Raw genomic sequence first — 17,395 nt, 5'->3', positions numbered from 1 at the left:
TAATGTTTTCAGAGAAGATCTTTCAGGTAAGATTAGCTGCAGATGCTCCACCTGGTCTTAATACTGCTGTAACTTTGAAACCTATTTTAGTAAAACTGCAACATAGTAGACTCTAAAGTTTTTAAATTCTATACTGGTTAAATATTCTTTTTTTGATCGTAAGAATGTATGTATATATATATATATATATATATATATATATATATATATATATATATATACATACATATACATACATATATACATACATATATATATATATAATGTATTGATATATTTTAATTTTCTTTTTAATACAGAATTTTTTTTTATATGTATAATGTTTTGACCATCACATGACTGGCTGGCTGTAGTCATGTGATAGAGCTGGCTCCTATTTAAATTCTAATGTCCTGATTTTAACTGCGTTTTACTACTGAAAAAGGGTGTAGACCTGAAAGCTTTGCTTTGTTAATAAAGAAGTTTTCTTGACGTTGGACTTTTTTCCAAATTACATATACCTTCCAGTTTTACAGCAAGAACTTTGGCTTACTCCCTCCTGTTATGCCATACATCAGACCTACCTCCTCTGCATGGGATTATGAGCAGGTAAGGGATGCATGATCACAAAAATTCTCAGTGCTTTTTTGCAGCAGGAAGATAGTTGCCTGAGGCTAGCACTCTAGGGAAAGGGTCTCAAATATAAATAGATAAAGACAAGATAAGGATTGTAGGGATCCACCGTGCCCAAATTAAGACAGAGTACTAAACATGAAGGAGGAAAGGTGCATATACCGCAGCAGTGATCAATTCAAACATCTCTCATAATGAGTTATTACACAACTGTACCATGTTCTTCATTACATCACGGTTGCAGTACTTACAGTAATTGGGATGCCAAAAGCTTTTATGTTGACTGGGGAAAAAATCTGAGGTACAGAACTAGGGTCCAGTATCCCTTGAAGAATGGATCTAGGAAAACCAGCTCTGGCCCTTGCCAAATCATCAGTCTTATATTGTTTAATAAAAAATGTGAATGGATGACCAGGTTTGTTGCTTCCAGATTGCATTTGGAAGCCATGCCCTAGAAAAGCTCGATAAGAGGAAACTACTTTAGCAGAGTGAACTTTGGCCTGACCTTGGTGAGGGTTTCTGATGAAAAAGTAACAAAGAAATGGCAAGAGAATTTGCCTGGAGGTGTTCAGTTTATAAAGTGTAAGTGCACCTGTTTTCCCATCAAAAGAAAGAAACAATTGTCAGAAGATAGATTGCGTTTTGTTGAAACAATCTTAGCCAACATGCAGACATCCAGTACATGCTAAGAGATGACCAGTGTCTAGCATACAAAACATCTTCTGACCCAATACTGATAGATTTACTGCACATTAGCAAGTCAAATAGAAATACTTAGTCGAGGGATACAATTCTCTTCTGCAACATCAATAGAATGGTTTGGAGGGACAGATGTATCTCACAGAGGAAACCCCTGCTCTGGAACAGATTCCCCAGCCACACAAGACAAAGTTCATCTCTGTCCATATTCAACCACGACTTAGATCTATGGATGGGAAAGAAAAAATTTACCCAAGCACTACCCCTGTACTAGTAATGGACATAGGCATTTTCTAAATGCTTTATCCCATGCATGTGTCCCCTAAAATTATCAATGGTATGATTCCAGTTACTCTCATTTGAGGTAATATATAATTATCAACCATGGGATGGATAAAGCCAATCTCTAACCAAATGGGATAGGCTAATTTGAACACAAAAAAAGGAAATTGGCTAGGTTTAAAATGGCCTTCAGTGGAAGCTAGCCTAGTACTATGTATGAACTTATGAAAATGCTTCCCCCTATTTTGAGGACTAGACAAAAAATAAGACTGATAAATGTGGATACCATGGAGTCTATAGTATGCTATGTCAGGGGTCAAGTATTTTGGGAAAATTATTGTTGCTGTAGAAAGTCAAAAGGGCAAAGCAGAAATGATGTTACAAATCACAAAATAAAAGAACTTTGAGATTTTGAAGGATAAGAATAGAAAGGCATGCATCCCTCAGATCCAAAGTAACCAAATAAGCCTGTAGCAAAATTATAGAAGTATGGTTTGGAGAAAATATCTTGAATTTCAATATTTTTCAGAATGTGTTTAGGGTGGATAAGTCCAAACTTAGTCTCCATGCCCCTTCTTTTCTTGGTACTAGGAAAAGTCTCGAATAAAACTTCTATTTTGATGAGTATGGACAGATAGAATAGTTGTGTAAGACCTTGCCATAATCACAGATGTCCTTCTCTTCCATGTTGCAGTATTCATAACCTTAGGTAGTTGCTGCCTGCATCACCAGACATCAGGCTAGTATACCAAAGTCTTAGAAACAGGGGTACGTGCGACATTGCATGCAGGGGCCATAAACTGGCGTAGGCTATATCTGTGACGTCTGCATGTACTCACCTCAGAAATGGCTGCCACACAGAGAGAGAGAAAGACCCCAGGAGCAGGAGGAGAGAAAACAAAGCATAAACCTCCCAAACACACAGAATCAGTGGTTAGGGAAAACAGCACAGGTAATAACATGGCCAAAAAGGGGATAGGTGGGTGGGACTGGATACTGCAACATGGAAGAGAAGGACATCTATGGTTGTGGCAAGTTCTTATACAACTATTCTATCTCCTTCTATTCTCATGTTGCAGTATTCATAATCTTAGGGAGAGTACCACAGCTCTCTAGGAAGTAACATGGGAGGTAGGTTGGGGAGCAGAGTCTATGAGACCTTGGAAGATAGAACTATCAAACCCTGTTCTAGCCCTGGAGATCAAATCCAATTTGTAATGCTTGGTAAGGGTATGTGTAGAGAACACCCAGCTGCAGCCGCTAGAATACAAGTGTAATCCATGCCCTAGAAAAAAGCTGCTGAAGAGGAAGCTGCTCTGGTGGAATGGGCCTTGACAGATGAACTCAATTGCTTTCCATGAAAGGAATAGCAAAAGGCAATTGCCTTAGAAATCCAAGAAGCAATTGTGCATTTTGACACTGCCTTGCCAAGGGCCCTAGGATGAAGAGAGGCAAATAGTTGGTCAGACTGTATTAAGGGTTTTGTCTTGTCTAAGTAGAACCGCAGCTGCCTATGAACACCCAAGGAATGCAAAGTCCTTTCTGAGAAGTTCTGTGGCTGATGGTAAAAGACATGTAAATTAATTGTCTGGTTTAAGGAAATTTCATTAACTACTTTTAGACATGAATGAAGGGTTAGTTCTGAGCCAAACCTTATCTTTATGAAAAACAAGATAGAGAGGAGAATTCATAAGGGCTTAGATCTCAGAGACCCTCCTGGCAGAAGTAAGGGCCACTAAGAAGACCGTTTTCCAAGTACAGAATTTAAGAGGACACAAATGGGCTGACTCAAAGGGGGGGGGGGGCAATGTAAGCTTTTTCAGCACAAAAGTTAAGGTCCCAAGGAGGAGGGATAGGCTTACGAGGCGGTCTTATGTGAAGGACCCTTTTAGAAACAGCTTGATGTCCTACCTGGAAGTTAGAGGTGGAGTCAAGGGAAGGCAAGAAAAAATAGCAGACAGGTGCACCTTCAGTGAGGAATACATCAGCCCTGAATGTAGTAACTCACACAGATAAGAAAGGACCACTGGAGCAGGAACTTGAAATGGGTCCTGTTTTCTCTTGAGGCACAGATGGGAGAAGCTTTTCCACTTTGATAAATAGTTTCTCTCCTGGTCTTCTGCTGGACACTAAATACATCCTCTGAATATAGGTGCCTAAAGGGGATCAGAACTCTTATCACCCACACTGTCAGTTTGGGATTAAGAAGATGGGGAAGAATAAGGTATCTCCTGTCTTGTGTGAGTAGGTCGAAGTGGTGAGGTAACCTGTGGTGATTGCCCTGGGCTAAAAGGTAAAGTAGGGGATACCAATGCTGTCTTGGCCAGAAGGGAGTTAACAGTAGGATTTTTGCTTTGTCCTTCTGTATTTTCAGGAGGACTTTGTGAAAAATGAGGGAGGGCATAAAGGAATATTTTCTTCTATGAAAAGGAAAAAGCGTCCACCCTCCAGGCTTGTGGATTGGGAAGCCTTGTGCAAAAGAGGGGCATTTGTCTGTTCTGGAAGGAGGCAAACATATCTGCCTGAGGAAGACCCCACCTGTGAATTAGATCCAGAAATACCTTCCTGTGAAGCATCCATTCATAGGATGATGTTAAAAGTTCTGCTCAGGGTATCTGCCATCCCACTGTCTTCTGATGGAATGTAAACTACCTGCAAGTGAATATGTAGTGATGCTGCCAGGGACCAGATTTGAATAGAGAAAAGGTAAGACTTTGCTCCTCCCTGTTTAAATACCACAGAACTGTCCTGTTGTCTGTGATGACCTTCAGGGTTCCTGGCAGAAGGATGTCTTGAAAGGCCTGTATAGCCAAACAAAGCACCCTTAGCTCTTTTAGGTTGATGTGGTCCTTCCTTTCTTGAATGGACCACTCCCTCTGTACTTTGTGTTGGCATTGTGTAGGATAGCTAGACTGACACAACGCTCCACCTCACTCGGGCACCAAAGCCAGGATAAGCGCTAGTAGCACTGTTGTAGTTTAAGCTGTATAAACCAATACTGGAAACTTTTCGAACGAAACGTTTTATTCCACTTTTACACTTGAAGTGTGCAAATAATCATACACTTTTCGTCAGGGCTCCTGCCCCAACTTCTTCAGAAACAACAACCCGTAATTAAAACACACCTTTAAATAATCTATCCTTACGTCATCAACTTAGTTAATTAATTCATTACATCTAATTTAATACACTTTATTTATATTTCTAATAAAATAAACATCTATATAAGTACAAATAATTCATCAAAAATTAAAAATCTTGTTTAATATACGTAATATTCTCTAATGTTAATATGTTATGAGACACTTTAAAAACTCTAAAACGAGTACATGAACCTTTCCTACCTACGTATATCACTCCCTTAGTTAGATCAAAAACTTAAAACATTAAATTGTTAATGATGTTAAAACGTTAAAACTGTATGTGCATGTTCAAATAAACGTAACCCATCATAATGTAGTAAGTGCTCAAACCTTTCATACTTGCATGTTTCTCTCACTACAGAACAATAATTAAATATTAATATATTATATTATATTTATACATACGGAATCATTCTGACTTCCACTTTTACACTTGAAGTGTGCAAATAATCATACACTTTTCGTCAGGGTTCCTGCCCCAACTTCTTCAGTTACTAGCGCTTATCCTGGCTTTGGTGCCCGAGTGAGGTGGAGCGTTGTGTCAGTCTAGTTTTCCTTTAATTTTACAAAGTTGGTCATTGTGTAGGATAGCCCCTCAACCTAGATCTGACGCGTCTTTGTAAAGATGCTTTTTGGGTGGAGGGGGTCTGCAAGCGTACCCCTTGACTAAGGGTAAGGGTAGCAATCCATCAGGAGAGCTCCCTTTTTAAACAGGAAAGAGGAGAAAGTTTTGTTTCCAAGGGATGAGAGTATAGGTTCCAAGAATTTCTCAAGACCCACTGAAACTTCATGTGCATCCTGACTAGAGGGATCATGGGAATCAAGGAAGCCATGTATCCTAGGATTCTGAGTAACTCCCTGGCTGAGATGGTTGGTAGAGGTAGCAGGGAGTGGAAGAAATGAGTAAGAAATTCCACTTTCTGGGCAGGGACAAAGACTGACATCAAGTCTGTCCTTATCCTGCATGCCAGAAAAACAAGATCTTGGGAATAGCTATTTGAGACTTTAGGCAATTTACTGTGAAGCCTCGGCTCTGTAAAAACTTGCAAACCATGTCCAAGTGTTGGGACAGGGTGAGAAAATCTTGGTGCAGAATAAGGAGGTCGTCCAAGTAAGGATAAATTTGTATGCCCTGCAGTCTGCGATGTGCAATGACTGGCACTAGACACGTTGTGAATACTCTTGGGGCTGTGGAGAGCCCAAAGGGCAAGGATAAATTTGTATGCCCTGCAGTCTGCGATGTGCAGTGCCTGGCACTAGACACTTTGTGAATACTCTTGGGGCTGTGGAGAGCCCAAAGGGTAAGGCAGAGAGCTGAAAATGTGAAGAACCACTGAGAAACGTAAAAATTTCCTGTAAGTGGGATGAACAGGGATGTGAAGGTAAGCATCCTTTGGACCCCAGGACACCATGAAGGCTTGCTAAGGAATAAGGGGAAGAAGGTGCAGTAATGTGAGCATTTTGAAGGTAGGCACCTTGAGGAAGAGACTGAGGTGAGGATGAGTAGAGTATGGGTCTCCAAGGACCATCTTTTCTTGGAACCAAAAACATCCTGGAATAAAACCCCTTGGCTAACGAATCCTTTGGGTACTTATTCTATAGTTACCTGAGAGAGGAGCTGGCTCAAGACCGTGGGAAAAAGTGGAAGCTGATTGGGTGAGGGTTGAGGAATTCACTGGAAGGGTGGAATTGCCCACCAAGTCATGAAGCATCCCCTCTCGATGATGGAGAGCACTCACTTTGTCTGCGGTGATTTGCTGCCAGGAGGGTAGGGAAAGGGTTAGGCATACAGATGGGGTGGGCGGAACTGGGGTAAGGAAAGAGAGTCACAGTGGAGGAGCTCTATCTGGGTCTGGCTGCATCTGAAAGTAAGAAGGTGTGAGGGTGGTAAAAGATCTAGGAGCAGATTGTTTCCTAGGATGCCTCCATCCCCTGGACTGAGCTGCAGAAGAATGAGAGGACTGTCTCTTGACGAAGGAAGGCTTTTGAAGGTAATTTCTATGAAATCTGGGAACAGATGAAACAGATGTTTAAGATTTGGTAAGGCTTTACCTTTTTCCTGCAGAGGCTTAAGTAGATCTACAGAGGCAGCTCCAAAGAGGGCTTTGTTGTCTAAAGGGGCATCTAACAACTTAGCTTGGACATCCAAAGGTAAAGGCTGAAGTCTCAGCCATGAAAACGTCCTTAACACAGAATCAGAAACAGCAGATGTTGAAGATGCTACTACAGCATCATAACTGCACTTGAGAGTGTCTTGTCAATTTGAGTAACCGTGGACAGAAGGGTACTCAGTTGGGCCTTAGCTGGTGAGTCTAGAACCTCAGACAGAAGAGTAGAGGCCTTGTTCAAGGAGTCTAAAGCAAACTTGGCCATGTGAGTCTGATAATTAATAGCTCTAATAGCCAAGGTGGAAGAAGTATATACTTTCTTCCCCAACCTGTCCATAAATTTACTGTCCTTATCAGTAGGGAACAGGGAAGAGGAAGGTAGTTGCCTAGAGGACCTATTAGTGGACACTGCAATGCACTGCAGGCTCTGCTGGAGTGTTTCTGAAAAGATACTGCTCCTTTGCAGACACTTTATAAAATCTGTCTGGTCTCTTAAAAGCAGGAGGCTGTGACTCTGGGCTTTGAGAGGCAGCAGAAAAAGCATCCTGGAATGCTGGAAGCAAAGGTGGGACTGGAGATGGTGAGGGCTGCTCAATCTGCAAGAGTTCAAAGTATCTCTTTTTAGTCTCAAACATCTGAGAGCTCCCATTTTAAATGTTGCCTAAGCAGGGAAATGGTATCCCCAAAGGCGAAATCTTCTCCAGGGGAGTCAGGAGTGAGAGACTACTTCTTCTTCTGGAGTTAGACATCCTTAGAGGAATCGATCTGAGAGCAATAAGTTAAGGACTCATCTGAGGAGGAAGACTGTTCCTCAGATAGTACCTGTGGAACAACTTGCAGGCCTGACTGAGGAATCTGGGTCTGGAGAACCTGAAAGCCCTTGAAGAGAATCTGGGTAAAGGTCTCCCAGGGTGGAGTAGGGTCTTTTGTGCCATGTTTCTTCTCCTGTTTTCTTTTTAAAGATGTAGAAGGAGCAGCAGTAGGCCCGGGTGCTGACGTTATAGTGGATGACAAGGCAGTGGTAGGCCCTTCCGAAGCCATGGTTCCCCCTCGCCATCAGGCTTTGAAGGTTGAAAAACCTCAGCGGACATACTCTGGGTATCCGCTGAACCAACTTCCATTTTGATTCCCGGTTACAGTGAAATACCAGACGTCTGGAGCGATCCTGGGCTGACACTCACTTCGAGAATCTCACCACACAACTGAGGTGCAACTTGGGCTTCGGGCCTAACTTTCTTGGCCTTCTTCCTAGGCGGCTCCTCGGAGGTGCCCACTCTGCCTTCCATTCTGGACACCAAACATTAGAGAAGCTGATTCTCTAAATAAAGATTTAAGGCTGCCAGATGGCTTCTAAGGGTTTTGGGAACAAAAGATTGGCAAGTATCACAGGACTTGTAATCGTGGCCAGCCCATAGACAAAAGCACTGCTCGTGTGTGTCCTTATGTGGAATCTGTCTTCCACAAGCACACTTTCCCTTCCTAGATGACATGCAAGTCTGAAAAAGACAAAGAAAGAAAAAAAAATCCCACAAGGGCACTTATTTCACTACGGACAGCCGGAAAATGATAGTTAAAAACGGGTGGCCGAAGTTGAACAATGCCAGATTTCTGAAATTGGCGATTGGATGTCTAAAGCACACTGTGGCAGACAAGCTCTGAGTTGACTACGTGCAGATATCACAGATATGTCAATTTATGGCCCCCTACATGCAACATCGCACATACCCCTGTTTCTAAGACTTTGTCCCTAAGGTTATGAACACTGCAACATGAGAATAGGACATTCTAGGATTCCTTGCTGGAATAACACATGTAAGACAGGAAGAACCAGGTGATGTGGGACTGAACAGCACCTGAGAAATACTTGTTGAAAATGGAAGGGGAATCCAGATAAGCTTGCACCCATTTTGAATGCTCAGTAACAAGAGTCTGATGTTCTAATTCTCCAAAAAAGGCAGCATTGCAACAGTCTTCCTGAAAAGATGGCAAGGGGTTGGCCAAAGTGGAGGGAGGTAAGCAAAAGGGGCAAAGGCAGTTATAAGTTGGAGTTCTTCAGAAAGGGGCCCATTGGATCCCTTAAAGTCTGATTGAGGGTTCTCCAGCTCTTTTTCTTGGAGAATGTATTTTCCTTTAGCTTGGATTTCTAACATTTATGGTTAAAGGGACCAGGTTTAGAGGGATAGTTACTCTGGAATTCTGGAATGGAAGAGAGAGAAAACCGGTTTGAAATTCTGCATTACATTCCCCCTTTCTTGCAATTTTTGAAAAACTTCAGTAGAGGCTGGTCTAAAATGTCTAGAGGGGCATCCAAATACCTTCTAAGAACAGAGACAGTTGCTGCTGCTCGTGAACAGGCATCGGCAGCATCACAGCCACATTTAGTGAAATGTCTTGCTACCTATATAGCAGAATTAAACATTCTACAAAGTATTTTTGTTGTCAAAGTTAGGTATGTCAGAAATGTTTATTCATGTTGTCGGAACTAGCCAGTAAATATCTTGCCATGTGGGTTTAGTAATTTATGGCATGGAAAGAGTTTGGAGGAAGTGTACACCTTCCAATATCTAACAAAACTTGGCATTACCAGAGACCAAAAAGAAATCAAATATATTTAGGGGTCAGTTGATCAGGGCTAGTCGCATTATTAGTGAAGATGTGAATTTTACTGAGGAAGTCAAATAAATTCTTGAGTTTTCTTGAGAGAGGTTATCAAGAAGAAAAGTTAAAATATATTGCTGAAGTTATTGGACACAGGAAAGATAAATTTGGCCCGATATTAAAAAGTGGGTTAACTAGTCAAAAACATTTAAGCAGTACAAAAGGTTGTGGCAGTTACAATGGCAGTTTTGATGCTGATAAAACTCTTGCTTTACCAGTCGCTATTTCAAGGGATAGTAGCATAAAAGAGTTACATCCAATTGGAAAGTTATTACAGGAAATCCTGACTTGGCAAAAGTTATCGGTAGTAAATAGAAGTTATGTTCTTACCATAACGTTCCATGTTAGTTGTCTTCTTCTCGCCTTCTTCTTGCTGGATGGGTTCGGAGCCGACCTCGGCTCCGACTCGGCCACTCTAAAAGCTCGAGAGTTGGTTCCACCGGCTCGAGGCTCCCCTTATATCCCACAATGCTAGGCGAGAGTTACCTCAGATCTCGTTTGTAAGCTAACCCCAGCTTATAATAGTAACAGAATAACTGTAAAACAGAGTCCACCTCTAACAACAGGAAGAAAGAAGGGTGACCTACATCCTGAACCAGGAAATATGCATAATAGCATATGTCTAAGAAAGAGGTGGTAGAAAGAGAGGTCACAATCAGAACTCCTCTAGGTCTGTCCAGGCCAGGGGAAGGAGGGTGGGGTTAAGAAGAAGGCGAGAAGAAGACAACTAACATGGAACGTTATGGTAAGAACATAACTTCTATATGTTAAGTTGTCTATCTCGCCTTCATTCTTGCTGGATGGGACCGCGTCCCTAGCACCTTGTCCCGGGTGGCCTAACGGAACAGACTCCTGAGAACAGTGGAACCAAAGTTAGCTCTATGCCTAGAAGCTAAATCCAACTTATAATGAGAAATGAAAGTGTGAGGAGTAGCCCAAGTAGCCGCTGCACAAATGGTGTCGATAGGCAGTCTGTCTTGGAAGGCTAAAGAAGTAGCCAAAGCTCTGGTGGAATGAGCCTTAGGTTTATCAGGCAGCTTTTGATGTCTAATTTCATATACAAGGGAAATCAAAGATGTTAGCCATCTGGATAATGATACCTTTGAAACTGAAAGTCCCTTTCTGCTCTCCGCATAGGAGACAAACAGCTGATCAGATTTTCTGAACTGTTTAGTTCTATCCAAGTAGTACCTCAATTGACGGTGAACATCCAGGCAGTGTAATTTTTGTTCAGACCTATTGGAGTATTCTGGAAAAAGACCGGTAGATCAATGCTTTGATTCAGATTTGACGTCGAGACCACTTTAGGCAAAAAGGACGGGTTAGTTCGTAAGGATACTCTGTCCTTATGAAACAAAAGATAAGGAGGACGACAGCTGAGTGCTTGAAGCTCTGAAACTCTTCTAGCTGATGTAATAGCTACCAGAAAAGAGTTTTCCATGATAATAATTTTAAAGAACAGGAGACTGCAGGTTCGAAAGGGGGAAGAATCAAAGAAGCAAGAACTAAATTTAGGTCCCAAGGAGAAGGAGGATTTCTTATAGGAGGTCTGAGAAGAAAAACTCCTTTCAAAAAGGCTTTGCAGAGCTTGTGGGACATTAGGGCAGATTCAGAAATACCCACATGAAAGTTAGAAATAGCTGCCAATTGAACTTTAAGTGTAGAGGAGATGAACCTGCATGGAAGAGTTCAGCTAGAAAATCGAGGACTAGTTGGATGGAAGCAGTGAAAGGATCTATGTCCTTTCCTTGAGCCCAATATGTGAAGCGTTTCCACTTACTCAAATAAATCTTTCGAGTGGAAGATTTATGGGAAGCTATCAAAATATCTCTAACAGAGTGAGATAATTGAGGAAGCCTGGCTAAGGTTGGAACTGGAGGAACCAAGCAGTGAGGTTCAGAGAGGGGAGGGAGCGATGAAACTGACCCGACTGATGGATCAAAAGATCTGGAACTAGGTCCAGATTCCACGGTCGCTCAAGAGAAAACGATGTAGAAAGGGGAACCACACTTGTCGAGGCCAGTAAGGAGCAATGAGGATCAATGAGGCCTTCTGAGCGATAGCTTTCTGTATTACTTGAGAGATCAGTGGGAAAGGAGGAAATGCATACAGAAGTCCTCGGGCCAAACTTGGACTAGAGCGTCTCTGCTGGGTTGGCCTGGTAAAGGGAATAGAGTGAAATATTCTCTGCACTTGCTGTTTTGGGGAGTAGCAAAAGATCGCAGCAAGGCTGACCCCACTTGAGAAAAATTTCTCTCACTACAGAGTCTTTCAGAGACCACTCGTGAGGCATGAGTATAGCTCTGCTCAACTTGTCCGCAATTTGATTGGACTTCCGGGATGTGCGTTGCTATCAGAAACGCTGAGAAGAAATCGCCCATTGCCACAGTCTGAGTGCTTCTCGACACAGGGGTAAGATCTGGTTCCGCCTTGTTTGTTGATGTACCACACTACAGACATATTGTCTGTCTGGATTGCAATCGTTCCCAAGGGAAGAGAGTCTTGAAGGGCTTGCAACGCTAAAAGCACTGCTCTCATCTCCAGAACATTTATGTGCAAGTGGCACTCGTTTGGTTGCCATGTGCCCTGGACCGTCCTGCCCTGATAATGCCCCCCCCACCCGATCAGGGAGGCATCCGTTGTCAGAGTAGCAACCGGAGGAGGTGGAACAAAGGGTCTTCCGACAAGAGCTGGGGGGAAGACATCCACCACATGAGATGATTTTTGCACGCTTGCGTGATCATAATGGTGTGAGACATTGGAAGTTGCTGGTATGACCATTGAGTAAAGAGCATCCATTGAAGGATTCGCATGTGGTATCTGGCTAATGGAAGCAGAGGTATGGTCGCTGCCATAATTCCCAACACCTTCAGAACTAACCTGGCTTTGATTCTGTTGTTGTTGAAAAGGAGTGATACCAATTTGTGAATGTCTGTTATTCTCTGATGTGTTAGTCTTGCAGACATGTTTATTGTATCTAGATTTGCGCCTATGTAGGTAATAGTACGACAAGGCGACAAAACAGACTTTTCGCAATTTATTGAAATACCCAGCTTTTGACAAACGCGAAAAGTGTAATCTCTGGCCATCAGAAGGAAATGCTTGGTGGGAGCTGTGAGGAGCCAGTCGTCCAAATATGGAAACACCTGGAATCCTTGTCGTCTCAGGTGAGAAGCTACCACTGCCATGCATTTGGTAAACACCCGGGGGGCAGTGGTGAGACCAAAGGGCAGGGCCCTGAACTGAAAATGACTGGTTCCCAGCCTGAAGCGGAGGAATCTTCTGGAGCGTCTGTTCATTTTTATGTGATAGTACGCATCCCGAAGGTCTATAGAGCACATCCAGTTTCCTTTGCCCAAAAGGGAAGGATGGATTGCAGCGTGACCATCCGAAATCTTGTTTTCTTGACTGATCTGTTCAAGATACTGAGATCCAAAATTGGTCTCCAGTCCCCTGTTTTCTTTGGAACTAAAAAGAACCTTGAGTAGATTCCGGATCCTTGCTGGTCTGCTGGAACTGGCTGAATTGCTCTTTTTGCAAGCAGTTTTGAGATCTCCAAAACTGCTAGATCCCTTTGAGCGGGTGGAACATCTGGAAGGGATTTTTTTGACTGATTTGGAAAGCGAAGAAAGGGGATAGAATAGCCTTCGGAAATGATGGACTGTACCCATTTGTCTTGAGTCAGGGATAGCCAGGCTTCTGGGTACAGTGACAATCTTCCCCCGACTGCCTCCGAAGATGGGCAGTCGGGCAACACCTCAGGGATGCTGAAAAAGCTTGTCAGGGAAGGCTTCCCGATTGCCCTGGTTCTGCGGACCCCCCCTGCCCCTTGGGCGACGTCTACCATTGTTATTCCCGCCTCTGCCTCTGGCGGGGAAACGACTCTGTGCGTCAGGCGAAGTCCCTTGAGATTGTTTACGGAACCACATCTTTCCACCTTTCTGGCCTTTGGGGTAAGGCCTGGAAGGAGTAGAAAAACGGACTCCGACGGCAGAAAGGGTCTTGCCATCAGTCTCGCACCTAGTCAAGGTTTCTTTCACTTGAGGACCAAAGAGGGATGATCCATCAAACGGGAAGTTCGTGAAAGACGTCTTGAAGGGTCCGCAAAATTGCATAGCCGCATCCAGGCATGCCTACGTAAGGCCACACCTGTCCCTGCGGCTCTGCTCGCTCCATCAGCCGCGTAAGAAAGAAGGCGCATGGAGGAGTTGGTTATGGAGTTAAGGGTAGCCAGCTGCGTGTTCATCTTATCTTGGAAACCCGCAGCTGTAGGGTCCTTTAACATTTCACTCGCTTCCTTGATCAAGTCCCTTTGAAGACGAGTAAAATGGCACAGGTAGTTCAGCGAACGCATGGTAAATGTCGCTGACGAGAACATCCGCTTCCCGTACCTGTCCATGGACCTAGATTCCTTGTTAGGTGGATGGACAGGTACTGAAGGATCAGCTAGCTCCTTCTTAGTGGCAGCAGCTACCACCATAGCATCCACAGAAACTCCTTTTGTTAAAAACTGTTTGTCTGCTGGAGCTGTTATGAACTTGGAGGGTCTCCTGGGAGTGGGGTCCACTGAATCAGGAGCCGTCCATGCCTTCTTAGCAACCACCTGCATGAGGGGGTCAAGGGGGACACCCAGGAGGTGGAAGGACGAGAGCCAAACGCCTCAAGATACACAGATTCGTCCTCCGAAGGGTTGAGGGCTGGCCAATTTCCCTCTGTTTCAGGATCTCCAGAATGTCTGCAAATGAGACATCTTCAGAAGGGGAACGGGGAACCCTCAGAATCATCCAAATCTGTGTCTGATGTGATGGACTCAGGTGAGTCAATGTGTTTCCTCTTACACTTCCTCTTCCGAGGGCTCTTCTGCCAAATCAGGAGAGGCCTCGGAAGAGGATGAAATCCCACAGGGGTTCCTGAGGAGTTGGCTCTCTGCGGTCCGGGATGAGGGAGTGAGTCGACTTAGCCTGAGGCACCGTAGAGGGAGGGGCGGACGGAGCCGACTGTGGAGTAGAGCCAGGCTCTAACACACTCCGCATGACCTCGAATGCACCCCTGTCAGGCAGAGCCAGAGGTCCCCGCTCCAAGAAGCTAAGAACCCCCCTCGGCACCGACAGTGATGGCTCCGAGGTCGATGTCGGAGCCGAACTCACCAGCGCCGAAGCACCGAGAGGGAGAGGGGGGTCGGACAAGGGTCCGATGCCACTCACCCCCTCGGAGCCGACGAGGGAAGTCCGGCGCCGAGATTCTTCCAAGGAAGAAAACGGAGCCAACAACGGAGCCGAAGACAATTGTATCGGCTCCGACGCTATCACAGTCTCGGTTCCGACACGACCCGGCTCCGAGCTCAAGAGAGTCGAAGGAGGAATATGTTGATGGACCGGGGCAGGCATCGACTAATGAGTCGGGCTCTGAAGCATCTGGGCCAGTGCCTCGGACTTAAGTAGTCGACTCACTACCCTCTGAAGGTCATGATCCGACAGCCTCGATGACCTAGAGGAGTGAGATCTTTGGCTCCATTCAGACAGCAGGGGAGATCCTGGAGCCGAATGAACGGAGCCAAGAGATGGTGACCTGGACCTCTTCCTAGTTGTCGGCTCCGAAGGTCTGGTCGGAGCCGACACGGGAACTTCTACTACCTCGGCTCCGGCCGGAGCAGAGGGGGCCACAGAAACTGTGGACTGTGACTTATCGGCTCCAGCCGGAGCCGATGAAGGCAGAGGTTGAGAAACCTTAGGTCTCGGCTCAGTTGCCGGAGCCGAAGACCTAGATGCCTTAGAGGGCTTCCCTGTTGAAACAGACAGGGAATCCTCTGGCTTGAGTAAGCCTCTGAGTATCAATTTATTCTTTCTTTCCTGCAGGACCCTGGGGCTGAAGCCATGGCACACAGCACAGGAGTCCTGCAGGTGCAAAGGCCCCAGACAGTAGACACAAGAAGTGTGAGCGTCTGTCAGAGACATTTTCTGACAGCACGCATCACACTTCTTGAATCCGGAGACCTTTGCTTCTTTAGACATTTTTTTTTTTTTTTTGAACAGGTGTACACAAACACACACACAAACACACGAGTTACACCCTGTCAAGTTAAAATATAATAAAACCAGTAACTAGGATTTTAAAATAAAATAATACACACACACTCCACTAGGGAAGGAAAGGCCTGTAGGCCCAAGGGAAGAACCTAAGGTTCTTGAGGGAAAAAAACGGAAATTTTTTTAGAAGGGGATAAAATTTTCTCTAAACTAAGGGAATTAAGTAAATATATAAAAATTAAAGGGGTTTTGAAAGACTAATTTCAACAAGAAAAGTCACTTACCAAGAACCGGTAGAAAACCAACCTCGAAGCTGTAGCGGCAAACGAGATCTGGGGTAACTCTCGCCTAGCATTGTGGGATATAAGGGGAGCCTCGAGCCGGTGGAACCAACTCTCGAGCTTTTAGAGTGGCCGAGTCGGAGCCGAGGTCGGCTCCGAACCCATCCAGCAAGAATGAAGGCGAGATAGACAACTTAACATGCCTTGTTTTGCAGTCAAAAAAATCTACCAATCTCAAGATGTTAGAATTTCACTCTAGTCTTGATGTTAAAGAAAGAACTACAAGCCTTTGTAGAGTACCTGAATGAAACTACTACTACTCTTCAGTTTACGGTTCAATTTTCGGATACTAGCATAAATTTTCTAGATGTGACCATATTCTTTGATAAAGAAAAAGAGATTGGTACCAAGATCTATAGAAAAGATTTATGGAAGAACAATTATTTACAGAAAAGCAGCATGCATCCTAAACACATTTCAAGGAACATCATGGAAAATGAAATCGCTCTGATTTCAAGACTTTGTACATCCAACTTTGACTATGAAAGGGAAGCACTACAGTTGCAGAATAACTTGAAGGAAAGAGGTTACACCAATGCAGATGCAATACTGGAAACTGATAAATCAGTAAATTTAAGGAGAAATAAGGGAGCGCCTTATCTGCATAGGAATGATATCTTTAGAACTGTCAAAGTAAACTTAAATCTAACTCATGATAAAGTGAATTTTACTTTAACATATACTAATGACAGCCAGCAAGTGTGTGATATTATCAATAAGTATTGGCCAGTCCTAATACAAGATGATTAGATACAGAAAATTGTAGGTGAAACACCAAGATTCACATTTAAGAATAAAAAGAATCTGAAACATCTACTATCTATGAAGGACGGTGCAATGGTTACCAAAAACAGAGCAAGAAAAGGAACCTTTCATTGTGGGAGATGTCTGGCATGTCATAGTACTGATACCAGCAATCTATTTAAACATCTTGTCAGTGGAACAGAGTACCGTTTTTCTTGTCAGGCTGACTGCCATACTGAACATGTGGTATACCTGGCCACCTGTTCTGCCTATGTGGGCAAAACTGACCAGATGTTTAAAAACAGAGTATTGAGACATCTTCGTGACATCTGAAACAGAGATACTAAAAACTGTCTTGCCAATCATATTATATAATTCCCTTCTCATCATTTTTATTTTAAAGTTATAGAGAATACATTTTTGGGCATGAAGCAAGGACATATTACTAATGATACAGAACGCATTGAGGTGAGATGGATTATTAATTTAAGAGTGGCTAGACAGCCAGGCCTAAATGCGGTTGCTCCGCTACGACCTATTCTAAAGAATAGAAGGCCCACCATTGGACATTATAGAAGTGTGTTCACCTCTAAATATTTTTGACTGGTTGACAATTGATAGGTTACCAAAAAGGCGTTGGACTGAAAGGAACCTTATGATTGGATGCAAGTAATTTTTATCATTTATCATCTACCATTGGACATTGAGCAGATGCATTCATTTTTTAAACATCCTGTTGGTTGATAACTGATAGGTTATAATGAAGGCGTTGGCATGCAAGT

This window comes from Protopterus annectens, chromosome 12.part0 (assembly GCF_019279795.1).
Source record: "Protopterus annectens isolate FY-2018-M chromosome 12.part0, PAN1.0, whole genome shotgun sequence".
In the NCBI taxonomy this organism is placed as follows: Eukaryota; Metazoa; Chordata; order Ceratodontiformes; family Protopteridae; genus Protopterus; species Protopterus annectens.
This window is presented reverse-complemented; position numbering follows the sequence as displayed.